The 27,854-nt window shown below is 41.4% G+C and overlaps 1 long non-coding RNA gene across 2 annotated transcripts; it reads right to left on the reverse strand.

Annotated features, from left to right (window-relative positions):
- Positions 1-1,383: 1,383 nt before the first annotated feature.
- Positions 1,384-27,520, reverse strand: LOC117510127. Of its 2 annotated transcripts, none has more exons than XR_004560626.1 (3): positions 27,286-27,520; positions 12,358-12,730; positions 1,384-1,443 (listed from the first exon to the last, which is right to left on the reverse strand). It is a non-coding gene; the product is annotated as an uncharacterized LOC117510127 (long non-coding RNA). The 2 variants fall into 2 exon arrangements; XR_004560627.1 differs by lacking the exon at positions 1,384-1,443 and adding an exon at positions 9,518-9,631.
- Positions 27,521-27,854: the final 334 nt, after the last annotated feature.

A 27,854-nucleotide genomic window follows, 5' to 3' on the forward strand; every position in this document is an offset into this window, starting at 1 on the left:
TTTTTTATCACTCCTATCCAGGGGAACAGTGAATGTACTATTTTATCTCCTACAGACCACAATTTTTGGTCCTCCGGTACATCCGAGCTCCAGATGTGATCATGTGGCAACACATCTGGGTATATCGATCTCCTCCGTCTGGTGCTGCCATTCTTCTCTGTGGAGGTCCTTGGCACTACCACATATGTATGGTCAGTCACCTGGGTAGGTGCACACACACCACCCCAATTTGGTGGGAGACTCATGTACAGCCTGGAACCACAAAGCCAATAGATGTCATCATACACCAGAGTACCATTTACAGGTGGTAGCAAAAACTTACTAACATAAGCACACGATTCATCCGTTCCCCATGGACACGAGCCTGTATGATTACATCCACGTCCAATGTGGTGAAGATAAGTACCATCCACATAATATGTTTTGGTTAGGATTAAATCATTTGATAGAACATAAGTTTGGGTACACAGACGTTTCCTAATTTTACCTACAGTTTTATTCCCTGTCCCATAAAAGCAAATCGGGAATGGCCGTTGTGATGACAATTTAACGTGTGATGATATTTTTGTATTTCCCTTCAGTCTAGTCAATGGAGCAGCACTTGGGCACGCTTGTACATCTTCTGTTGAAGTCCCTATCATAAAAGTGGTTGCACTGAGACAAGTGGTATTACGTCTTATCAGATTTGCTGAGAACTGTTGTCCCCGAAATACAGTTTGATTATGCATCCGTATGATAAGACATTCTGTCACCCTAGCAGGGTACGGTTTAGCCGTCAGAGCTGGGTGTGTTGAGGATATAGGCATATGTGAACAAACATAATTAATAACATGTAATTCCATAGCCAATAAATGAACATATCTGTACCACAAATTAGTATTGTGTATATATGAGGGTGTCCATCTGTCTCATTCACATTATGAATAAACCTCTTCTGACGTTGCTTCCGTTGTTCTCTGGCTCGGTCCACAGTGAGCTTCAATTCTTGGGTCAACCACCAGGCCAGGAATCCGAGGAGCACAAAACACACTAACGTCACAGCGCAACCGGCTGCCCTACCAACAGTCCGGCAACGGCGGCGCTGAGCACGCCGCTCCGGGGTCTGCTGTAGTTCAGTCATGATTGCTAGGATACAGTGTTGTTAACCAACCTCACCTAATAGTGCAAGGATCTCCCTGCTTCACTGGTGTTGAGACAATCCATTGCTAATTAAATAGACTCCCTTTGTAGCCAGACTTCCCCTTACACTGTGGAGGCAGCCAACACATGCTGTATCTTACAGTGACTTAGATGTATCCACGTTGATCTCTCTGCTATCTTTACTGCAGTTGGTGTTGTTAACAGCACTTGGTATGGACCTTCCCAACGAGGACTGAACCAGTTCTTCCTCTTAATCACTCTGATGAACACCCAGTCTCCTGGTTGGACTACTGGAAGGCCATCCTGTGGAAGATCAGAATTATTTGGCAGTAAATGTGTTTGAGTTATCTCTTTCTGTGTTAATGTCTTTTTCATAAAATCTGCTAATGTTTGTTCCTCATCTGCTGTTTTAGTATCCATATCAAAAATTGGTAGACGATATGGTCGTCCATAAAGTATCTCAAATGGTGTTAAACCTGATGGTGTTATTCTCATATACAATTTTACTAGGTCTAAACATTCAATCCAGGTTTGTTTTGTCTCTTCCATACATTTCCTTAATCTTGTTTTTATTGTGCCATTTGTCCTTTCCACTAATCCTGCACTTTGTGGGTGGTAAGCACAATGATGTTTTAACTTAATTTCCATGTGTTCTGCTACTCTCTGTACAACTTCATTTACAAAATGTGTTCCATTATCACTGTACAATGTCTCTGGTATTCCATAATATGGAATAATTGTCTTACACAGTGCTTTTGCTACTGTTAAAGCATCTGCTTTTTCTGATGGAACGATTTCTACCCATTTTGAAAAAGCATCAATTAATACTAAACAGTATTGATAAGGTCCACATCGATTTAGTTCAATAAAGTCCATATGAACAATTTGAAAAGGATACTGTGGTTTTGGGAATTGCCCTCTCCGGGGTTTTATATTTCCCTGTGGGTTGTGTTTCAATCAGGTAACACAGGCTTTACAAAATTTTTTCGAATATAAATTAAATCCATAAGTAGTAAAATGTTGGTCTACCATATGTACCATCCCCCCTGTCGACACATGCGTTAACCCATGTGTCGCAATTGCAGTTGCTTTGAATAAGCTTTTGGGTAGGATGGGTTTGTTATGTACACAATAAAGTCCTTTGGGGTTTGGGGTTGCCCCATTTTTCAACCACAGATTTCGTTCCTGTGTTGGTGCTTGTTTTTGCATATCCAGTAAAAGGTCAGAGTCTATTAATGGTTCACTATCTGTCTGAGCTGTGTAAATAGAAGAAGTGCCATATCGACCAGCTGCTGCTTCTTTCGCTATTTTGTCTGCGAGACGGTTTCCTCTAGAGACAAAATCTGTGCCTCTGGTGTGGGCTGTGCATTTACATAATGCCAGGTGTGATGGTAATGTCACTGCTTCTAGCAAATTTATGAGTAAGCCTGCATGTGTCACTGGTTTCCCTGTAGAGGTTATCATACCTCTTTGTTGCCATTGTTTTGCAAAGAACCAAATTGTTGAAAATGCATATTGACTATCTGTATAGACTGTCAGTTTCTGTCCTTTAGCCAAGATACAAGCTCTGGTTAATGCAATGAGTTCTGCAGCTTGGGCTGATTTAAAATGATCAATCTGTTTTGCTTCAATAACAGTATTTGGTAATTGAACAACAGCATAGCCTGTTAATGTCTGTCCTTTCTGATCTTTGAAACATGAGCCATCCACAAAGTAATGTAGTCCATCTGTAAATGGTTCGTCTGTTAAGTCTGGTCGAGGTAATTGTTGTTTCTCTGTGTCTGCCAAGCAATCATGCGGTTCACCATCTGTCTCAGTAGGTAGGAGCGTGGCGGGATTCAAGGTGTTGCATCTTTCAATGGTAATGTGTGGCTGAGACAATAGCATTGCTGTATAAGCTATCTGTCTAGCAGGCGATAAGAATGTATCCAAACGTTTGGAATAATAGCCAACTGGTTTATTTTTATTACCATGTTGTTGTAGCAAGACTGCACACATGAATCCCTGTTTTGTGTCCACGATGAGAGTGAATGGCTTGGCATAATTGGGCAGAGATAATACTGTGGAACTCACAAGTTCTTGTTTAAGAGCTGTAAACTGTTCTTCAGCTTCTTTATTCCACTGTATTTTGTCAGTCATAGCCATTGGTATAGAATGTATTAAATCCTGCAATTTCTGCACCTTCTCTGCATAACATGGAATCCAGGTTCTGCAGTAATTACAGATACCTAAGAAAGTCATCATTTCCTTTTTTTGTTGACGGTTTAGGCGCTTTGAGAATAGCGTGCTTTCGATCGTCTTGTATTCGTTTCCCCTCAGCTGATAGGATGTGGCCTAAATAAGTCACTTGTGGGTTCACGAACTGCAACTTTTGCTTTTTAATTTTACTTCCTGTTTCTGCCAAATGTTGCAAAAGCATCATGGTACATTTTGTACAGCTGTCATTTGTCTTTCCTGCCACCAAAATGTCATCTACATACACCAAGATTTGTGAATCTTCTGGTGGAGTAAATGAAGATAAGCAACAATTTATTGCTTGTGTAAAAATGGTCGGACTGTCAGCAAAACCTTGAGGGAGTCTTGTATATGTGTATCTTTTTTACCTTTGAATGTAAAAGCAAACCAAAATTGAGAGTGTAAAAGCAAACCAAAATTGAGAGTCTGGATGAACAGGTACTGAGAAAAATGCATTACTGATGTCTATGACAGAGAAGTACATGTTTCCAGGACTTAATCTATTTAGCAGCGTATGTGGGTCTGGTACCAGAGGAGCGCTAGTTTCTACTGCAGCATTTACTGCACGTAGGTCTTGTACCATTCGCCAATTCTGATTGTCTGCTTTTTTCACAGGATATATTGGAGTGTTATAGGATGCATCTAAACATTCCCTGATGACTCCTGCTTCCAGTAATTCTGCAATAACCAGTTCAATTCCCTTTTCTGCTTCAGGTTTTAATGGATATTGTTTGATCCGTGGTCTCCAATCAGATCGTGGCTTAATTTTGACTGGCGGAATGTTTTTCAACAGTCCTACATCTGTGGGTGCATTCACCCAGAGATGAGGAGGCAGTTTGGCCAATAAAGTCTCATCTTCCTGTCAACAACACAGATGTTGTTAAATTTCAATCGTCCAGATCTACTTCATGTATCACCGGTGTCGTCCAAGCACTTACAAACATGTATTTCCGATACAAGTCTGTGGATGGACTGAAATCCCACACCGACATTGCATCTGCTTCGTGCTAATCAGTCGCTTCCTCAGCTATTTTAGCAATTCCTCCAAGGTCCTTCCAGGACTGAGTGTCTGCCCTTGTCAGTGAAATATGCGGCACAGCCTCAGGTTTTCCTCTGTACCATTTATCTGCACTTTGGGTCAGCACTACACCATACACAGAGGTGGTTTTTCTGTCTGTGATGGAATTTTCAGAAATCCTGCTCCATACCTTTCATCCTTTTGTGGAGTGAATAGCATAGTTACACTCAACAAAAATATAAACGCAACACTTTTGGTTTTGCTCCCATTTTGTATGAGATGAACTCAAAGATCTAAAACTTTTTCCACATACACAATATCACCATTTCTCTCAAATACTGTTCACAAACCAGTCTAAATCTGTGATAGTGAGCACTTTATTGTGGGCAGTCTGAGGCACACCTGTGCACTAATCATGGTGTCTAATCAGCATCTTGATATGGCACACCTGTGAGGTGGGATGGATTATCTCAGCAAAGGAGAAGTGCTCACTATCACAGATTTAGACTGGTTTGTGAACAATATTTGAGGGAAATGGTGATATTGTGTATGTGGAAAAAGTTTTAGATCTTTGAGTTCATCTCATACAAAATGCGAGCAAACCCAAAAGTGTTGCGTTTATATTTTTGTTGAGTGTATGTGTAGATCTTTTGGTGACATCATTACTACGTGTTCTCTGTTTTCACAGGTCGTCAGACCTTCCTCCAATAATTGTTCAGTTTGTCTCAACTCCGACAGATCCAAAGAGTACTGCCAGGCCTGGGCCAAATTTGTATATACAGTAGCGGGCTGTCTCACAGCTCTCATACCACCTACTGTTGGTGTGACTCCTATAGATAAGGCAGTCATCAAATCTCATCCCAGTAAATTTACTGGGACAATGGGGCGAATAAACCACAGAGACACAAACAGTTTGGTCCGTTTCAGGATCTTCAAAATTGACAAACTTCAATATTTTCTCTGAATTCACCTGTCCATTTGCAGATTTTACCCAAACAACTTCTTTTGCAAATTTAGTTCTGGGAGGTCTGTCTGTTATCACTGTCCTACATGCTCCTGTGTCACAGAGAAAATCCATGTCCTGTCCATTTACCTTTAGAGTCACCACAGGTTTTTCTTTCAGGAGTAGTAATGACTATGCTCCATGAATATCCACTGTGATTGTTATCCGTTTATCTGGTAACTCATCAATGTTGTCACATATTGGTGTATTTGTTGTCACGTCCAGTTCAGTCACTCTGACTTTTTCTCCATTTTCACCTTCTTCTAGTCATTGTGACTGAGGAGGGGCCGATGGTCTCACCACTTTAGGCGGACCTTGGTGGGGACAGTCCCTTTGCCAATGGCCAAATTCTCCACACTTCCAACAGGTACTCTCCTGTGGGCCTGATTTGGGACGACCACGCCCTCCACCTCGAAAACCTCCTCGACCACGGCCGCGTCCACGACCCCGGCCCCTAAAGCCTCCCATTTGATGGAAGATTTCAGAAAAATCTTCAGTCACAAAGACAGAAGTTTTGGGTTTTGTCTGCCTGGTCACTTTTGCTGCATGTCTTGCCCAATCCAGTATCTTAGTCATATCATCTGAGTCAGTAGTCACATTGTGCTTTTTGATCCATGCACTAATTTCTGGCCTCAAACCATTCAGGATGGCTTGTTTCAGCTGATTTTGATATGCTCCTGCTTGATCATCACTATGCGGTATACCGCTGTTTGCACGGAAAACTGCCCCTAAACGCTGATTATAATCATCCACATCCTCATCTGCCTTTTGTTTACATGCATTTATTTTACCATAGTCCGCTTTCTGTTTAAACTTGTTTTTAACTCTGGTCATTAAATCGGTTATTTGAGCCTGTAACGCCGCTGCCGGATCTTCCTCATTCCCATACGGCAGGACCGTGCCGTTTGCAGCACGTCCTGTAAATGTCCCTCTCACGTGGACCCAGTTTTGTCCCAGAGCCAATTGTACAGCCTGTCCTACTTCACAGCCATTCAACCTATACGCTTTTATAATATCCTCTATTCCTTTTACCCACTCTTCCACATCAGCTTGTGGGTCTGGTAGGCCAGACACGGCCTTTGCTGCCTCTTCTGGTGTCCATGGACGGAACACATGAAGGAATGGCGGCTGTCCTTGAGCTATATTTGGGTTTGGGACCTGGATCATTGGAGCGATGAAACTGTGATCTGGGAATGTATTGAAACCGTATTTTAGAGGCGGCTTAATCATAGCCCTGTCTCTCAAAATGTATTTTTCGGGCATTAAAGAATTTGTTGCCACAGGCGGGGTCAATACAGTTGAAAATTCCACCCTCTGATTATCCAAAAATGGATTTGGATACAGTGAGCTTATTGGGTCATATGACGGACCTTCAGAACTCCCCTGGGCATAATTAGGGTCAAAAATCAGGTCCTTTACCAGTGGTGGAGCCACTGTTGGCGCCGCTTGTCTTGCTGCAGCCTGATTTTGTGGCTGCAGGGGTGGGTTTACATCACAGCCTCTCACGGCCGTCTCATTATCTTCAGGTTTTACAAACATTACTTTCCCCTCTGATTTTCCTTTCTCGTCTTTGTTCCTCTTTATGGCCTCTACTCTCATCTGTGCTTCACTGAGCCATACTTTTGCACACTCTATTTCTCCTTCTTTTCTTGCTTTCCTGTTACCCTTTTTATTTGCTGCTGCTGCCGTAAGTTTTAACACCAAACCTTCACAATCTGGCACAACCAATTTACCTGAAAAGCCATATTTCTTTTTCCATTTAGTTATGTACTTCAGATTTTCCGGATTGCATTTGTGCATGTATTTTTCGTCGCCCTGAAATAGGGGCTTATTTTCGGTGCATGTGTTTCCCATGTTGGTCACCTATTCCCCTTCACTCTGCAAAGTTCAGGTCAAGCTTCTACCCCGTGGGGCGGACCTTCCTTGGAATCCCCCTCTTTGCAGACTCGTCGGGAATATGTGAGTATGGTGCGTATGGACTTAAAATGACCTACTTTGCAGACAACAGCTTCACTTTTGTCCCCTGATAAAATGGGATATCAAGCTGTCCGTGCTTCAGTCACTCACAGTCCCATTCTCTCACATTCATACCACAAACACACTTAGTTTCACTTTTGGAATATTCAATTAATTCGCGTCTCTCTAACTGCTTCTCCTGAAATTTATTTTTACTCCTCCTGTATTTCTTAGCCGGATGAGGACTCGAACCCCTCCGCCAAATGTGCCGGCAGGACCGGAGACTCTAACTCCCTCCCCCGCACTTTATTACCCACGTTAACATATTTTATCCTCACAGGCAGGCAGTAATTACTTACGTTAATTTGTTGCACCTCTCATTTGGTTCGGAGGCGTCGTCAATCTATCAATCAATCAATCAATTTTTTTATATAGCGCCAAATCACAACAAACAGTTGCCCCAAGGCGCTTTATATTGTAAGGCAAGGCCATACAATAATTATGTAAAACCCCAACGGTCAAAACGACCCCCTGTGAGCAAGCACTTGGCTACAGTGGGAAGGAAAAACTCCCTTTTAACAGGAAGAAACCTCCAGCAGAACCAGGCTCAGGGAGGGGCAGTCTTCTGCTGGGACTGGTTGGGGCTGAGGGAGAGAACCAGGAAAAAGACATGCTGTGGAGGGGAGCAGAGATCGATCACTAATGATTAAATGCAGAGTGGTGCATACAGAGCAAAAAGAGAAAGAAACAGTGCATCATGGGAACCCCCCAGCAGTCTACGTCTATAGCAGCATAACTAAGGGATGGTTCAGGGTCACCTGATCCAGCCCTAACTATAAGCTTTAGCAAAAAGGAAAGTTTTAAGCCTAATCTTAAAAGTAGAGAGGGTGTCTGTCTCCCTGATCTGAATTGGGAGCTGGTTCCACAGGAGAGGAGCCTGAAAGCTGAAGGCTCTGCCTCCCATTCTACTCTTACAAACCCTAGGAACTACAAGTAAGCCTGCAGTCTGAGAGCGAAGCGCTCTATTGGGGTGATATGGTACTACGAGGTCCCTAAGATAAGATGGGACCTGATTATTCAAAACCTTATAAGTAAGAAGAAGAATTTTAAATTCTATTCTAGAATTAACAGGAAGCCAATGAAGAGAGGCCAATATGGGTGAGATATGCTCTCTCCTTCTAGTCCCCGTCAGTACTCTAGCTGCAGCATTTTGAATTAACTGAAGGCTTTTTAGGGAACTTTTAGGACAACCTGATAATAATGAATTACAATAGTCCAGCCTAGAGGAAATAAATGCATGAATTAGTTTTTCAGCATCACTCTGAGACAAGACCTTTCTGATTTTAGAGATATTGCGTAAATGCAAAAAAGCAGTCCTACATATTTGTTTAATATGCGCTTTGAATGACATATCCTGATCAAAAATGACTCCAAGATTTCTCACAGTATTACTAGACGTCAGGGTAATGCCATCCAGAGTAAGGATCTGGTTAGACACCATGTTTCTAAGATTTGTGGGGCCAAGTACAATAACTTCAGTTTTATCTGAGTTTAAAAGCAGGAAATTAGAGGTCATCCATGTCTTTATGTCTGTAAGACAATCCTGCAGTTTAGCTAATTGGTGTGTGTCCTCTGGCTTCATGGATAGATAAAGCTAGGTATCATCTGCGTAACAATGAAAATTTAAGCAATACCGTCTAATAATACTGCCTAAGGGAAGCATGTATAAAGTGAATAAAATTGGTCCTAGCACAGAACCTTGTGGAACTCCATAATTAACTTTAGTCTGTGAAGAAGATTCCCCATTTACATGAACAAATTGTAATCTATTAGACAAATATGATTCAAACCACCGCAGCGCAGTGCCTTTAATACCTATGGCATGCTCTAATCTCTGTAATAAAATTTTATGGTCAACAGTATCAAAAGCAGCACTGAGGTCTAACAGAACAAGCACAGAGATGAGTCCACTGTCCGAGGCCATAAGAAGATCATTTGTAACCTTCACTAATGCTGTTTCTGTACTATGATGAATTCTAAAACCTGACAAACTCTTCAAATAGACCATTCCTCTGCAGATGATCAGTTAGCTGTTTAACAACTACCCGTCCACCTGCGGCAAGCGGAGGTGGACGTCTATGGTCACCGGCCCGACGGAGAATTCACCCCTCAGGACTTTCTTCGGTGCGCGCTGTCAGCGGTGCGTCTCCCTCCGTTCGCTCAAGATGTGTCGACGCCCCACGTTGGGCGCCAGGAAAAAAAACTGTTGGGTTTGCACCCTGTTTTAAACAAATGAGAGGCACAGACACTGTAAAAAAAACAGTCAGAGAGAGACAAATATATATATTTTATGCTCTGCGCAGAGGAGGATAAGAAGCAGCTTGTAAGTGCTCAGCTCCAAAGCTCTCCTAAAATCCCCTCCTCTGGCCCAGCTTTTTATTTAGTTCACCAACATGAGAAAAAAACAAACAAGGACAGTCAGGGAGAGGTTACACATGAGTCATGTCTCCATGAGGGAGATAGCAAAGCAAGGTGGCTGGAACCTTCCATTCCTGCAACATGAGCCTTGTGGCTCGTCAAAGCAGGATGAGGCACTTATGCAAAATGAAAAATAGTTTGCTCAATCATGAAGAATGCAGACAAGTCTTTCTTTTTAAAACCTCCTCTTCTCACAAAGAGGAAAAGTACACATAGTCATAAAAGGAAATAAATGTTAATATAAGCATGAACTATATAAAATAAATGATAATATAAGCATGAACTATATAAAATCCTTGACAAACACGTATTTTGCAAGCATTTTTCTGAGTGTGTTCAGTCACGAATCTCCATTGAAAATGCATTAACATCTGGGTACTTCAATATTTTGCCCGGTTAGGAGACGTCATGTCGCTGTCCATGAAGGAACGTTTTCATTTAGTGTGCAGCATTTTTTTAGCATGTATTTTGCGAGCATTTTTCTGAGTGTGTTCAGTCACGAATCTCCATTGAAAATGCATTAACAGAAACTTCATCAATATTTTGCCCGGTTACGAGACGTCATGCTGTCCATGTTTTTGTTTTAAAGAAAAAAATATATATATATTATATACAGATAATATCATAAAATGCATTACAATTGTAATCCTGCGAACTAATCCCCATTTTTACTAAATACGAGGTCTATTAGAAAAGTATCCGACCTTATTAAAAAAAAACAAAAAAAAACCATATGGATTTGAATCACGTGTGCTTGCGTGAGCCAACCTTGAACCTTCATGCGCATGCGTGATTTTTTTCACGCCTGTCGGTTGCGTCATTCGCCTGTGAGCAGGCTTTGAGTGAGGAGTGGTCCAGCCCTCACGGCGGATTTTCATTGTCAGGGAAATGGCTGAGAGATTGCCGCTTTGCTTGATCAAATTTTTTTTTTAGAAACTGTGAGGCACATCCATGTGGACACCATTCGAGAAATTCAGGTGGTTTTTGGTGAAAATTTTATGGGCTTCAAAGACATTAAGGGATGTTACTGTCCCTTTAAGGACGGGCCACAGCAGCTGTGGGGCGCGCCGCGCTCCAGCTGCCATCAACAGGCTGAGCGACCATTTCATTTCTAAACGGATCGCTCTGTGGATCCGTGACCATCGTGTGCAATTTCTCTGGTTATCACAAGAGCTGGACATCAACTATTTTCCTGTAGATTTCACTTTTAACAAGAGATTTTGTCATGGAAAGCCAAGCGGACGCTTTGCGCGTCACGATGGATTTGCTGCTGGACCGACACAAAACCACCCCCGTTTTGGTCTGACAGGACGGCTTTGAGATGGCGTTCAGACAGCTGTCGGTGGTTTTTCAGTCGAGTGATTATCCAAGAAATTGTGGACGAGCCTGGACATGCCAGAACATGTTCTGTGACGCGTCATCACGGCGTTGCTTTGCGCGTCGCGGGTGCCGCAACGTGCGGAATTCCTCCGCACGTCTGTCTCAATTTGTCTCAATTTGGCTTCGAGCCACGCCGGGTAACGCTTCTTTGCCCCGACTTGCGCTGGAACCACTTCCTTTCTGCGTTGAGCAAAGGACGCCAAAAAAATTAAAGAGGTTTAATTTTTCAGCGCCCGACTTGCTTCGTCCTTTGCGCCCTCATGCTGTTGTGGCGCTGAGCTGCATCGTCTCGGCACCGAGTTGCTTCCACGCGGCGTCGTCATAATGATGCACGGCGCAACTGGGAGCAACCGGGAGCACCCCCGGTGTGAAAGGGGCTTAAGGTGACGAGGTTCAAATGCGTGTTCCCGCGAAGGGGGTGCATTTCACGGCAGGGGTGCTGAATCCAGCACAACACCTGTTTCCTCCTGTGTTTTTTCACCCGCTGTGTCTCACATTAGTCAGCTGTTAATTATCAGCATCCGATCTATTCCATGTTGCAAAGTGATCAGCGGTTATTCTGTAATCACTGTTAACCCCGTCAGTGCCGGTTCTGGAACAGTGAGCAGTGAAATGTAGTTTTTTCTACTAACTGAACTGTGTAATCATTTTGGTGTCTTCTGTGAGCAGATCCACTTACTGATCACATCTCAACAGCTAAATCCCTGAGATAAATGTAACTGGTTATCTGTGAACATTAGTTGAGATTTTAGATGAAGAACAGGATACAGAGGAGTGTGTATTTATTTTTTTTTCATGATCAGCACATTAACATTTAGGCACTTTAGCAACAGTGTTGATTTTGTGTTATCTTGTTTGTATTGTCATGTTAATTTGTTTATTGTAGTGTTTGTGTTGTAATGTCTTATGTTGTGTTGTACTGTATTGTATTATATTGTATTCCTTTGTATGGGTCATGTATGTTTTGTATTGGTGGTATTTTTACCCCATGGGACTGCGGATGGAAAATAGCCTTGAGCTAAATCTGGCATATTTACACTACTTGTTTTCTGTTCATTAATATGCATTCTCCCATTCAAATAAATTAATAAATGAAATGACAAATCATTTCCTCTAAAAGATTTACTCTGTGAAGTTTGAGACTCACATAATGTTGGTCATAGCCTGCATCAAAACTTGAGTAGACAGTATGCTGATCATGGTCCCCTGACACAGGAGTGGGTGTGGACGATCACTGTTGATGTCTTTCTCAGCTGAAGTGAAAACTGGGGTGGCATCATCCAGCTGAATCTCTGAGGGTGGGTCATTATGTGCATCACCACCTGAATGGACAGCACAGCCAACACGATCCTCTGAGACAGGAGTGGATGTGGACGGGGCAACACTGAAGACTTCATCTGCTCCTTTAAAACTGGAACAGCTGAACTGAGTTGGAGCTCTGAGAGTGGGTAACAGTGTGCACTTGAATCGACTGCATGGTTGATATCATCTTCTGTTTCTCTGATAAGCGATGTGTCAATCTGTGAGGAAACATTAAAAACTAAAAGTTAACTTTAAATTAACTGCCAGTTAATTTGTACCTGAACATATGGTTATATACTTGGACTGGACAATTCACTGAAATTGCAATATGGACCTCTGCAATTCTCTGAGCATCTTTCTCGTAGAATTCTGAAGATATGTCCTGGCCAACCTCATCCTCTCTTCCTCTACTTCTTAACCTCCTCCCCTCCTCCTGCTTCTCTACCTCTTCCTCCCTCTCCTCCTCTTCTGTTCCAGGACAGAGATGGTTTGATCTAAAATCATGTTTGACATGTTTGTTTGGTACAGATCCCTGTAAAACTGTATCAGAACCATAAATGCATACATGTCAACTCTTGTTTGATTGATTGATTTAAAAAAACATCCACATAAGATGTACAATAAAATACAATGTGTTGAAACACATGCACATATAATACATTTCTAATTGAATTTAAAGGATAACACAAAAAGTTGACTTATTTCCATTGTGGTCTGTACATAAAACAAATACAAAGTAGGTAGCAACGATTGGTCAAATATAGATTAAAAATTTCAATTTCAGCCTGATTTGTAGGTGTAACAATTTTTTCAGTCTTAACCTATATTAATCATCTCCTTGGACCAAAAGAATGTCATTCTGACCAAATAAATAAATAAAGGATTTTTTTCAGCTGAATAAGTATCTGGACTGGACAGAAAACAAGAGGACTGGGACTGACGAATGACTCTACTGGAAAACAAAAGGAATGAAAGGGAGCGGACTGAAGATATATATTTTTGTTCAGGAGGATGATAAGGAGAAAAACTCCAGCACCAGTTTCACAATGATCACAGACTTTGGGGGTGTGAATGGAATGAGTGTGTGTTTGCGTGTTTTTACTATGTAAAGTTTTTTTAAGTTGGCACCCAGTAACTATCAATTTAATTGTGGAAATTATAGTTCAGTCGTGGCTCAGTTAATAAATTGGATTATATCTACAATATTAACTGAAAATGGTTTCTCTTGCAAAGCTGCGTAAAAAGGGATTGAAATTGGCACACTTGAATATTCATAGTCTTAGAAATAAGGTAACTGATATCTCAAAGATATTACTAGAAGGTAATGTTCATATTATGGGGTTTACAGAGACTTATTTAGATTCCACGTTTGAAGACTCCTTTTTACATATCCGAAGCAACAGCATATATAGGAAAGACAGAAAAGGAAGTGGTGGTGGGGTTGCCATTTATTTACAGAAACATATACCAGTAAAAGTAAGAATGGATTTCATGCTACATGAGATGGAAGTATTATGGCTTGAAGTCCAAATACCACATTTAAAGCCCTTACTGGTTTCCTGTTGTTACCACCCACCCAATGCAAATTTTGATTATTTAGATAGTTTATGTGCTATGATAGACAATGTGTGCGATAGTCAAAATGAAGTTTATATTATGGGAGACCTTAATGTAGACTGGAATTTACTACAGTGTCCTTTAAGGAATAAACTTAAATCTGTTACTGAGGCATGTGGCCTAGTACAACTGATCACTAAACCAACTCGTATATGGAGTGATGGATCCAAAACATCAACTTTGATTGACCATATTTATACTAATTCTGGTGATTTGTGTACTAAAGCAATATCAATCCCAGTAGGCTGCAATGATCATAATCTAATAGCAGTGGCAAGGAAATCAAAAGTTCCAAAAGGAGGGCACAAAATAATATTCAAAAGGTCATACAAACAATTTTCGGAAGATGATTTTAGAGAGGACGTTCAGAATATTTGTTGGGATGAGGTACTAATGTGTAATAATCCAGATGATGCAGTTGAAATTTTTAATAATATGTTTTTACAAGTAAGTGATAGACACACCCCTCAAAAAAAATAACCACGTAAATTGAGATCCGGATGGATTGATGCAGAGCTTAAGGACTGTATGGTACAAAGAGATGAGGCTAAAAAAGTGGCAGTTACATCTAATTATGAATCTGATTGGCAGATATATCACAAACTGAGAAATTATGCAACCAAATTAAACAAAAAGAAAAAGAAGGTATACTATACAAATTTGATTATGAATGATAAATAGGACAAGAAATTATGGAGTATCCTAAATAATATGTTAGAAAGAAATGTTAAATCTACTCCATTTCTTGAAACGGGGGTCATTTTATAACAAATCCTCTAGATATAGCCAATCATTTAAATAATTATTTTTATGATAAAATTAACAAGCTTCGGGCTGATATGGTGCAAACTAATAACACAAAAGCAGAAGGTTTAATAAGGGACAATATTATGGCAGAGAAGAGTTGCAAATTTGAATTTATCAATGTTACTGTGGGTCAGGTGGAAAAATTGCTTTTAGAATTTAAAGAAAAACCGTCGGGTGTTGATAATATTGATTCAAAATTATTGAAACTTGCTGCTTTTTGAGGACAGTATTTATCCACAAGCATGGAAAATAGCTAAGATTGTGCCATTATCAAAAAGTGCTGCTGCACCATTCTGCGGCCCTAACAGTAGACCGATTAGTCTGTTACCTGCTCTGAGCAAAATTATGCAGAGAACTGTCTTTGAAAAAATTCAAAAATATTTTTCAGATAATAATTTAAATACTGATTTTCAACATGCATACCAGGCAGGTCATTCAACATCTACATGGCCCAGATGACAAATGAGTGGCTGATCACATTAGATAATAAAAGGTTAGCAGGAGCTGTACTGTTGGATTTCAGCTGTGCTTTTAACCTTATTGATCGCAACCTCTTGTTAAGAAAAATGCAGTGTTATGGGTTCAGTCCAGCAGCATTTCTTTGGGTTAAAAGTTATCTAGAAAACAGGAGGCAAATTGTCTTTTTTAACGGAAGCTTCTCGGATGAGAAAACCCTTTGTTGTGGTGTTCCACAGGGAAGCTGCTTAGGACCTCTCCTGTTTTCTATATATACAAATGACTTGCCGTTAGTCTTGGAGAAAGCCAAAATATCAATATATGCTGATGACTCAACTATTGTTGAAATTGTTCTTGGTGAAGCTCTTACATCTATGTTAGAGTGGGTCACAAATAACAAGCTAGTTCTAAATATTGGCAGGACAAAAAGTATTGTTTTTGGAACCAAACACATGTTGCTGACTGAACCCAAGCTGAGGCTTGCTGTTAAAGATGTAACTGTTGAACAGGTAAACGAGACCAGATTGCTTGGAGCTGAAACTGACTCTGAACTATCATGGTCTAAACACATTAGTAGAGTAGTACGCAGGATGGGTGGGACCCTTTCAGTGGTGAGATGATGCTCCCACCTCTTACCTCCTAATGTTACTGCTGATGTGGTAAAAATTCTTGTTCTGTCACAGTTGGATTATTGCTCTGAGATTTGGTCTTGTGCTGCGACAACACACATAAATGCCTAATAATTAGTCCAAAATAGAGACGCACTATGTGTACTTCAGTGTCCACTCAGAACTGATGTGAACTGGATGCATAATACACTGTCCTGGTTTAAAGTAAAAGAGAGATGTACAGCCTCATTATTGAACTTGATGAGGAGTATTCTTACAACTAAATCTCCAAATGTACTTTATGAGGAATTATTGTTCCGTCAGAATGAACATGATTATGATGCTAGATATGCTGTGGAGGGCAGATTTATAATACCTAAAGTGAAAACAAATAAAGGAACAAGTGCGGTCATGTATAGAGCAATGTTTGGCTGGAACACTTTGCCAATGGACATTATTAATACAACCAGTAAACATCAGTTTAAAGTCCTTTTGAAAAGGCATCTTCTTAGACTTTAACATTTGGATTTATTGACCATTCTAGGAAATTATTTGGAGTCATTCATTTAACAAGAATGAATTAACTGTGAGTAACCATATTGTGCCAAAGGTTTATCTATAAAATGGGTCCTGTCAGTGTCAGTGCAGATGAGTGTGTGTGAGTGTGTGTGGAGAGAAAGGGTATTTCTGTTTTTATTATGCAGATCCACCTTGGATGTGCTGTGGCGACCCCGAGTGCAAACAAGGGAGCAGCCAAAGGGACTTACTATAGTGGTGTGGTGTTGTGAAGGCTGGTGGAAATACTGTTCTCGTGCACCATGTTGGGTTGACTCCAGGAAGACTAGCTGTACTTGTTACAGCTAATGGAGATCAAATAAATAAATTAAATAAATATACAGACAAATATCAATCAATCAATCAATTTTTTTATATAGCGCCAAATCACAACAAACAGTTGCCCCAAGGTGCTTTATATTGTAAGGCAAGGCCATACAATAATTATGTAAAACCCCAACGGTCAAAACGACCCCCTGTGAGCAAGCACTTGGCTACAGTGGGAAAAAATAGAGATCTTTTCTCCTAATTATGTGACCCAGACTCAAGGCAGTTCGCAATTTCAGCCCGATTTGCAGTTGTAACCCATTTTTTTTAGTCAAAACCTGTATCATCTCCGTGAATGAAAACAATGCCATTCTAACCAAAAAAACAAACAAACAAAAAATCAACTTTTTTTTTCCAGCCAAATAAGTGTCTGGACTGGACAGATTTTCAGTCTGATATTCACAATTTCAGGCCGATTTCCTCTATTATGCATCTCTGTGTATTTATTGGATGTCATTCATAACAAAAATAAAAAGATTTAAAAAATGCCGAATAAGTAACCAAATTCAACTCTGGTGGATTAAGGCGTGACGCAGCGTACATTTCCACGCTCAAGTCACTTTTTCATGCATCTGCACGTGGACGTGGAGACGCCAGGTTCTGTGCACACGCACGCTGTGTGCATGTAGCCCCTGGACAGGCAGGTTGCATGGAGACAGGCAACAGGCACTGCAGCTTTCTGGACAGGAAGTGGAATCTCAGACAGAAAGTTTCACATTTTTCTTAACTCACTATTACTCACCCCCTCAGTGAGTGTTCCTCGTCATTCTGTGCTGCTCCACAGCCTGTCTAGTGGATTTTTATTTTGTTTTAGCACTGTTGTCGTGCGTTGCCTGTGCTGCTCCACAGCCTGTCCAGTGGATTTTTATTTTTATTTTATTTTTTAGCACTGTTGTCGTGCGTTACCTGTGCTGCTCCACAGCCTGTCTAGTGGATTTTTATTTTGTTTTAGCACTGTTGTCGTGCGTTACCTGTGCTGCTCCACAGCCTGTCTAGTGGATTTTTATTTTGTTTTAGCACTGTTGTCGTGCGTTACCTGTGCTGCTCCACAGCCTGTCTAGTGGATTTTTATTTTGTTTTAGCACTGTTGTCGTGCGTTACCTGTGCTGCTCCACAGCCTGTCTAGTGGATTTTTATTTTGTTTTAGCACTGTTGTCGTGCGTTACCTGTGCTGCTCCACAGCCTGTCTAGTGGATTTTTATTTTGTTTTAGCACTGTTGTCGTGCGTTGCCTGTGCTGCTCCACAGCCTGTCCAGTGGATTTTTATTTTTATTTTATTTTATTTTTTAGCACTGTTGTTGTGCGTTACCTGTGCTGCTCCACAGCCTGTCCAGTGGATTTTTATTTTTATTTTATTTTATTTTTTAGCACTGTTGTTGTGCGTTACCTGTGCTGCTCCACAGCCTGTCTAGTGGATTTTTATTTTATTTTAGCACTGTTGTCGTGCGTTACCTGTGCTGCTCCACAGCCTGTCTAGTGGATTTTTATTTTGTTTTAGCACTGTTGTCGTGCGTTGCCTGTGCTGCTCCACAGCCTGTCCAGTGGATTTTTATTTTTATTTTATTTTATTTTTTAGCACTGTTGTTGTGCGTTACCTGTGCTGCTCCACAGCCTGTCTAGTGGATTTTTATTTTATTTTAGCACTGTTGTCGTGCGTTACCTGTGCTGCTCCACAGCCTGTCTAGTGTCGGATTCCCTGTTTGGGAATCCGCTAGCTTAGCGTAGCTACTAGCTCTTAGCCGTTTTAGCATGGCGGCTTCTCCTGTCTCTCCCGTACTTTTCTGCTCTGGGTGTGAAATGTTTAGTTATTCCTCGGCCTCTTTTAGCAGTAACGGTACATGTAATAAGTGCAGCTTATTCGTAGCTTTGGAGGCCAGGCTGGGCGAATTGGAGGCTCGGCTCCGCACCGTGGAAAATTCTACAGCTAGCCAGGCCCCTGTAGTCGGTGCGGACCAAGGTAGCTTAGCCGCCGTTAGTTCCCCCCTGGCAGACCCCGTGCAGTCGGGAAGGCAGGCTGACTGGGTGACTGTGAGGAGGAAGCGTAGCCCTAAACAGAAGCCCCGTGTACACCGTCAACCCGTTCACATCTCTAACCGTTTTTCCCCACTCGACGATACACTCGCCGAGGATCAAACTCTGGTTATTGGCGACTCTGTTTTGAGAAATGTGAAGTTAGCGACACCAGCAACCATTGTCAATTGTCTTCCGGGGGCCAGAGCAGGCGACATCGAAGGACATTTGAAATTGCTGGCTAAGGCTAAGCGTAAATTTGGTAAGATTGTAATTCACGTCGGCAGTAATGACACTCGGTTACGCCAATCGGAGGTCACTAAAATTAACATTGAATCGGTGTGTAACTTTGCAAAAACAATGTCGGACTCTGTTGTTTTCTCTGGGCCCCTCCCCAATCAGACCGGGAGTGACATGTTTAGCCGCATGTTCTCCTTGAATTGCTGGCTGTCTGAGTGGTGTCCAAAAAATGAGGTGGGCTTCATTGATAATTGGCAAAGCTTCTGGGGAAAACCTGGTCTTGTTAGGAGAGACGGCATCCATCCCACTTTAGAGGGAGCAGCTCTCATTTCTAGAAATCTGGCCAATTTTTTGGGATCCTCCAAACTGTGACTGTCTAGCGTTGGGACCAGGAGGCAGAGCTGTGGTCTTATACACCTCTCTGCAGCTTCTCTCCCCCTGCCATCCCCTCATTACCCCATCCCCGTAGAGACGGTGCCTGCTCCCAGACCACCAATAACCAGCAAAATCTATTTAAGCATAAAAATTCAAAAAGAAAAAATAATATAGCACCTTCAATTGCACCACAGACTAAAACAGTTAAATGTGGTCTATTAAACATTAGGTCTCTTTCTTCTAAGTCCCTGTTGGTAAATGATATAATAATTGATCAACGTATTGATTTATTCTGCCTAACAGAAACTTGGTTACAGCAGGATGAATATGTTAGTTTAAATGAGTCAACACCCCCGAGTCACACTAACTGTCAGAATGCTCGTAGCACGGGCCGGGGCGGAGGATTAGCAGCAATCTTCCATTCCAGCTTATTAATTAATCAAAAACCTAGACAGAGCTTTAATTCATTTGAAAGCTTGTATCTTAGTCTTGTCCATCCAAATTGGAAGTCCCAAAAACCAGTTTTATTTGTTATTATCTATCGTCCACCTGGTCGTTACTGTGAGTTTCTCTGTGAATTTTCAGACCTTTTGTCTGACTTAGTGCTTAGCTCAGATAAGATAATTATAGTGGGCGATTTTAACATCCACACAGATGCTGAGAATGACAGCCTCAACACTTCATTTAATCTATTATTAGACTCTATCGGCTTTGCTCAAAAAGTAAATGAGTCCACCCACCACTTTAATCATATTTTAGATCTTGTTCTGACTTATGGTATGGAAATAGAAGACTTAACAGTATTCCCTGAAAACTCCCTTTTGTCTGATCATTTTTTAATAACATTTACATTTACCCTGATGGACTACCCTGCAGTGGGGAATAAGTTTCATTACACTAGAAGTCTTTCAGAAAGCGCTGTAACTAGGTTTAAGGATATGATTCCTTCTTTATGTTCTCTAATGTCATATACCAACACAGAGCAGAGTAGCTACCTAAACTCTGTAAGGGAGTTAGAGTATCTTGTCAATAGTTTTACATCCTCATTGAAGACAACTTTGGATGCTGTAGCTCCTCTGAAAAAGAGAGCTTTAAATCAGAAGTGTCTGACTCCGTGGTATAACTCACAAACTCGTAGCTTAAAGCAGATAACCCGTAAGTTGGAGAGGAAATGGCGTCTCACTAATTTAGAAGATCTTCACTTAGCCTGGAAAAAGAGTTTGTTGCTCTATAAGAAAGCCCTTCGTGAAGCTAGGACATCTTTCTACTCATCACTAATTGAAGAAAATAAGAACAACCCCAGGTTTCTTTTCAGCACTGTAGCCAGGCTGACAAAGAGTCAGAGCTCTATTGAGCTGAGTATTCCATTAACTTTAACTAGTAATGACTTCATGACTTTCTTTGCTAACAAAATTTTGACTATTAGAGAAAAAATTACTCATAACCATCCCAAAGATGTATCGTTATCTTTGGCTGCTTTCAGTGATGCCGGTATTTGGTTAGACTCTTTCTCTCCGATTGTTCTGTCTGAGTTATTTTCATTAGTTACTTCATCCAAACCATCAACATGCTTATTAGACCCCATTCCTGCCAGGCTGCTCAAGGAAGTCCTACCATTATTTAATGCTTCAATCTTAAATATGATCAATCTATCTTTGTTAGTTGGTTATGTACCACAGGCCTTTAAGGTGGCAGTAATTAAACCATTACTTAAAAAGCCATCACTTGACCCAGCTATCTTAGCTAATTATAGGCCAATCTCCAACCTTCCTTTTCTCTCAAAGATTCTTGAGAGGGTAGTTGTAAAACAGCTAACTGATCACCTGCAGAGGAATGGTCTATTTGAAGAGTTTCAGTCAGGTTTTAGAATTCATCATAGTACAGAAAACAGCATTAGTGAAGGTTACAAATGATCTTCTTATGGCTTCGGACAGTGGACTTATCTCTGTGCTTGTTCTGTTGGACCTCAGTGCTGCTTTTGATACTGTTGACCATAAAATTTTATTACAGAGATTAGAGCATGTCATAGGTATTAAAGGCATTGCGCTGCGGTGGTTTGAATCATATTTGTCTAATAGATTACAGTTTGTTCATGTAAATGGGGAATCTTCTTCACAGACTAAAGTTAATTATGGAGTTCCACAAGGTTCTGTGCTAGGACCAATTTTATTCACTTTATACATGCTTCCCTTGGGCAGTATTATTAGACGGTATTGCTTAAATTTTCATTGTTACGCAGATGATACCCAGCTTTATCTATCCATGAAGCCAGAGGATACGCACCAATTAGCTAAACTGCAGGATTGTCTTACAGACATAAAGACATGGATGACCTCTAATTTCCTGCTTTTAAACTCAGATAAAACTGAAGTTATTGTACTTGGCCCCACAAATCTTAGAAGCATGGTGTCTAACCAGATCGTTACTCTGGATGGCATTTCCCTGATCTCTAGTAATACTGTGAGAAATCTTGGAGTTATTTTGATCAGGATATGTCATTCAAAGCGCATATTAAACAAATATGTAGGACTGCCTTTTTGCATTTACGCAATATCTCTAAAATCAGAAAGGTCTTGTCTCAGAGTGATGCTGAAAAACTAATTCATGCATTTGTTTCCTCTAGGCTGGACTATTGTAATTCATTATTATCAGGTTGTCCTAAAAGTTCCCTAAAAAGCCTTCAGTTGGTTCAGAATGCTGCAGCTAGAGTACTGACGGGGACTAGCAGGAGAGAGCATATCTCACCCGTGTTGGCCTCCCTTCATTGGCTTCCTGTTAATGCTAGAATAGAATTTAAAATTCTTCTTCTTACTTATAAGGTTTTGAATAATCAGGTCCCATCTTATCTTAGGGACCTCGTAGTACCATATTACCCCATTAGAGCGCTTCGCTCTCAGACTGCGGGCTTACTTGTAGTTCCTAGGGTTTGTAAGAGTAGAATGGGAGGCAGAGCCTTCAGCTTTCAGGCTCCTCTCCTGTGGAACCAGCTCCCAATTCAGATCAGGGAGACAGATACCCTCTCTACTTTTAAGATTAGGCTTAAAACTTTCCTTTTCGCTAAGGCTTATAGTTAGGGCTGGATCGGGTGACCCTGGACCATCCCTTGGTTATGTTGCTTTAGACGTAGACTGTGTTTCATAATTATTGTATGGCCTTGCCTTGCAATGTGGAGCGCCTTGGGGCAACTGTTTGTTGTGATTTGGCGCTATACAAGAAAAAAGTTGATTGATTCCTCATCCACGCTTGTACAGCAGTTCATGAGCAGATCAACAACCTGCAGGAGCAGTTAACTGAAATAAAACTTCGTCCCAATCTCAATTCTCTTTTGTACCCCTACGCCTAGCCATTTAAAACAAGTTTTTTGACAAGTTATAACTTTCTAAACAGCGTAATTTGTAATGAAAGCCGCTCTCATTTGCGCGGCTCTGTGTGTCATGCTTGTTAGGTTAGTTTGGTGACTGGTATGCTCCTCCTACACTCCACCCAGACCCGGCTGCAGAAAAACATTTAAGGGGGGGGGCATTACATTTTTTCAGGGGGGCAAACTTTTTCAACCTACAGTTTACTTGCTATGTCTCTGTACAGTTTTTGCTGCAGCAGTTTCTGTACCCCTCCATGTTTACCTGACATGAGCGAAGCCCCATCATACACATGACTGATGATTTTCTCAGGGCTCAGGCCAGCTGTGGTCAGTTCTCCTAAGATGGCGTCAGTCAATGTAATCACATGTCCCTGGTCAGCAGTGGCTGTTGTTAGGAGCCGCTCAGTTGGTTCACACAGTTCGTTCAGAAAGCGGAGAACTATGGCTATATTCTCTCTCCCTGTTGGGTCTCTGGTTCCGTCCACTTTTAACATGTAGAATGATTCACCAACTTCTTTCACAATGTGCTCTCTTAATAAAGCACTCATCACATCTATTAAGTTATTTTGAATGTCATGACTTGTGTATGTTGCATTGCGAGGAAGTTTTTGCTAATTCAGCATTTTTCCTTAGTGTAAAATCAAATAGAGACAAAAATAGTACATATCCATCCTCATTCATAGCACTGTAAGCATCGTGGTCACCTCTAAAGGGGAGTTGGTTCACAGAAAGGAACTCCACAACATCAATAATTGCAGACACATAATATCTGTTGCGCTGCAGTTGACCAGTGTTAATTAGTGTTGAGATTTCCTTACTTGTGTGAATCCGTTTCTCCTTGTCCCTCCACATGGCCTCACAAGTCAGGTGCTCTTTGGATGCAGCATGCCTGTTTAGTCCTTTTCCGTTTTCCATTGCATGCTTTCAGTCGTGGAAACCAGTCACACTGAAAGTTTGATCACTGTGTCTGGGTCCCTGAAACATTCTGCATGGGTAGCAGTATACAGCATCTGCTTGAACTGAGTACTCCAGCCAGAGAAAGCTTCCAAACCAGGAACTGCAGAATGACCTTTTTTCCCCCTGAGAAAAGGCGCGAAGGAAAGCTCTGAATTAGTGTTGTGACGTTCGCGAACGAGCCGATTCTTTTGAACGGCTCTTTAATATGAACGAAGGGAGCCGAGTCACGGCTGCGCGGGAGCTGTTCTTTTTGTCGTTCTTTTTTTTCATGCGTGTTTGTTTCACACGCTCCCAGGAACATAATCCAGTTGCGGTTGCGGCTGTGGCTCCCACCGCATAGAAAGAGAGCAGCTACGGGGGGAGACGCACAGGCAGCAGCAGCATGTGCCTTCTCCTGCAGGGGGGAGGGGCTTCTTGTGGCACGAATAAGCGGCGCCATGCCGACACGCGCACACGGTGAGGGGAAAAAAAGTCACCCAGAGTCAGGCCAGGCCAGTCTTGTGCCACCCACATACGGACGGAGGTGCTGAGGTAAATTTCTGAATTAATCGAGAACAGCATACATTTAGCCTTCAGTGTATTTTCACCATGGTATACAATGAGTTGTCTTATGCAGCGTTCACACCGGGCGCAATCAGACGCTACAAATTTGTGTGGGTCGCGTGGCGACGGACGCGTCTCCTTCGCCCGGTGTGTCGCTCTGCTTTTGCTGCGAAAAGTCGCCCCGGTGCGTCACCAAATGGGAGGAGCTTCCATTCCGCTCGCCGGCTCTGGTTGTCAGAGTCAAGTTAACATGATGGTCCTTGATCACACGGAGAGAGTTGCTGTGGAAAGCTCCCAATACAGAGTATTTTTCCTGCAGTATATTTGCTGCAGGAGCTGCGTCTGGATGACGGCTGCTTTCAGCGGTCTTTCCTCCTCTGCGGGACCCAGTTTGAGGACCTCCTGTCCCGTTCACAAGCGCACATGTAAACAACAATAAAAAAATTAAAAAAAGAAAGAAACTGCTGCCTGCTGTGGACTGTAGCTTGCTCTTCCCCCAAAAAGTCTGTCATAATTATGTTTAGAAACCAGTCACCATTTGTTTTATTATACATCTGTGAAGTTAATTAATAAAATATTCTGGACAGATGATTCGCTCGCACGCACACATAAAATAATAATAAAAAAAAAAAGAATGAAAGAAACTCTGCTGCTTGCTGCTGAGGCTGCAGCTCGCTCTTTCACCCCCAAAAAAACCTCTGTCATAATTGTGTTTAGAAACCAGTCACCATTTGCTTTATACATCTGTGTAGTTAATTAAGAAAATATTCTCAACAGACGATTTGCTCGCGCGCGCGTAAAATAAAAAGAGAAAAAAAACTCTGCTACCCACTGCTGTGGGGCTGCTGCTCGCTCCAAAAACTCTTGTCATAATTGTGAAATAAAGGACAAAAGAGACATAAGTCCTGCTCACAGGCTGCTCTATATACAACCCCTGGCAAAAATTATGGAATCACCGGCCTCAGAGGATGTTCATTCAGTTGTGTAATTTTGTAGAAAAAAAGCAGATCACAGACATGACACAAAACTAAAGTCATTTCAAATGGCAACTTTCTGGCTTTAAGAAACACTATAAGAAATCAAGAAAAAAAGATTGTGGCAGTCAGTAACGGTTACTTTTTTAGACCAAGCAGAGGAAAAAAATATGGAATCACTCAATTCTGAGGAAAAAATTATGGAATCACCCTGTAAATTTTCATCCCCAAAACTAACACCTGCATCATATCAGATCTGCTCGTTAGTCTGCATCTAAAAAGGAGTGAACACACCTTGGAGAGCTGTTGCACCAAGTGGACTGACATGAATCATGGCTCCAACACGAGAGATGTCAATTGAAACAAAGGAGAGGATTATCAAACTCTTAAAAGAGAGTAAATCATCACGCAATGTTGCAAAGATGTTGGTTGTTCATAGTCAGCTGTGTCTAAACTCTGGACCAAATACAAACAACATGGGAAGGTTGTTAAAGGCAAACATACTGGTAGACCAAGGAAGACATCAAAGCGTCAAGACAGAAAACTTAAAGCAATATGTCTCAAAAATCGAAAAATGTACAACAAAACAAATGAGGAACGAATGGGAGGAAACTGGAGTCAACGTCTGTGACCGAACTGTAAGAAACCACCTAAAGGAAATGGGATTTACATACAGAAAAGCTAAAGGAAAGGCATCATTAACACCTAAACAGAAAAAAACAAGGTTACAATGGGCTAAGGAAAAGCAATTGTGGACTGTGGATGACTGGATGAAAGTCATATTCAGTGATGAATCTCGAATCTGCATTGGGCAAGGTGATGATGCTGGAACTTTTGTTTGGTGCCTTTCCAATGAGATTTATAAAGATGACTGCCTGAAGAGAACATGTAAATTTCCACAGTCATTGATGATATGGGGCTGCATGTCAGGTAAAGGCACTGGGGAGATGGCTGTCATTACATCATCAATAAAAGCACAAGTTTATGTTGATATTTTGGACAATTGAAAGGATGTTTGGGGATGATGAAATCATTTTACAAGATGATAATGCATCTTGCCATAGAGCAAAAACTGCAAAAACATTCCTTGCAAAAAGACACATAGGGTCAATGTCATGGCATAGGGTCAATGTCAATGAGCAGATCTGATTTGATGCAGGTGTTAATTTGGGGGATGAAAATTTACAGGGTGATTCCATAATTTTTTCCTCAGAATTGAGTGATTCCATATTTTTTTCCTCTGCTTGGTCTAAAAAAGTAACCGTTAATGACTGCCACAATCTTTTTTTCTTGATTTCTTATAGTGTTTCTTAAAGCCAGAAAGTTGCCATTTGAAATGACTTTAGTTTTGTGTCATGTCTGTGATCTGCTTTTTTTCTACAAAATTAAACAACTGAATGAACATCCTCTGAGGCCGGTGATTCCATAATTTTTGCCAGGGGTTGTATGTATATGTCCACTGCTGGCAGAAAAGGCAGCGAGACCCAGAATGGGGAGCAAATTTGAAAAGTGACATTGAGATGGCTCATTTCTCTTTCTCTCTCTCAATATTTTTAGGCTTAATTATCAATTTATGTCACAAATGGCACTAGGAATTTCTAACCAGAATGCATTGTAATGGCAAAGTGCGCATGCACGCTGCAGCATGCACCACCACGAATGTGCACATGGCGGAAATTGATAATTAAGCCTAAAATACTTTTTTTTTTTTTAAAGAGCCATATGAGCCAGTTTTTTGAACGGCTCTTTGAAAGGGACGATCCATAAAGATCCGGATCCCCCCAAAGAGCCATAAATCCCATCTCTACTCTGCATGAGTGTCTTTGGGGCTCTTCTGTGCCCAGGTCAGTCGGCTGTAATGACCTGTTGCTGTTACTCACAGCTGTAATGTTACTGTGAAAAGTTTGGATCTCTGTGTTGTTGCTGTCAACGTTATCACTCACGTTTCTTCCATGCTGATGAGTTCCACTGCTGGGTGCTGCTCCTTGTGCTTCCCAGCTGCTGCAGCTATCTCTCCTAGCCTGTTTACAACAGTGTTACTGTTGACATCGGTGCTAACGTTTCCAGTAGAAGTGAATAGCGTTTCTTCCTGCTTGTTCCCGTCCGCGTCGTCACTTCTTCTCCGTGTATTTTTGTGAAAAACTTTAGGATTTGTTGGTTTTTGTTTTTTTTTCTCTCTCTCTCTCTCTCCCCCCCCCCCTTCTTCTTCTTCTTCTTCGTGTTTAATGGCGGTTGGCAACCACCTGCTATGGAGCATTACCGCCACCAACAGGACTGCAGTGTAGGTCAGGAGTCTAACATCCCCAAAACCAAATTAAAAAAAAAACAAAAAACTGTTGACTCATATCCTGTGTAGTAATCCTGTAAGCTTCAGATATTCACAAAAGTATCTGAAGCAGCTCCTACCAGACCCTAGCTGAAACATGTCCTGTAAACTGACGACTACTTGTCTAACACCGAGTACTAACAGCGCAGCCTCTCATGAGTATGACGCAATGACCCGTCCCCTGCC

Source organism: Thalassophryne amazonica, chromosome 5 (genome assembly GCF_902500255.1).
Source record: "Thalassophryne amazonica chromosome 5, fThaAma1.1, whole genome shotgun sequence".
Lineage (NCBI taxonomy): Eukaryota > Metazoa > Chordata > Actinopteri > Batrachoidiformes > Batrachoididae > Thalassophryne > Thalassophryne amazonica.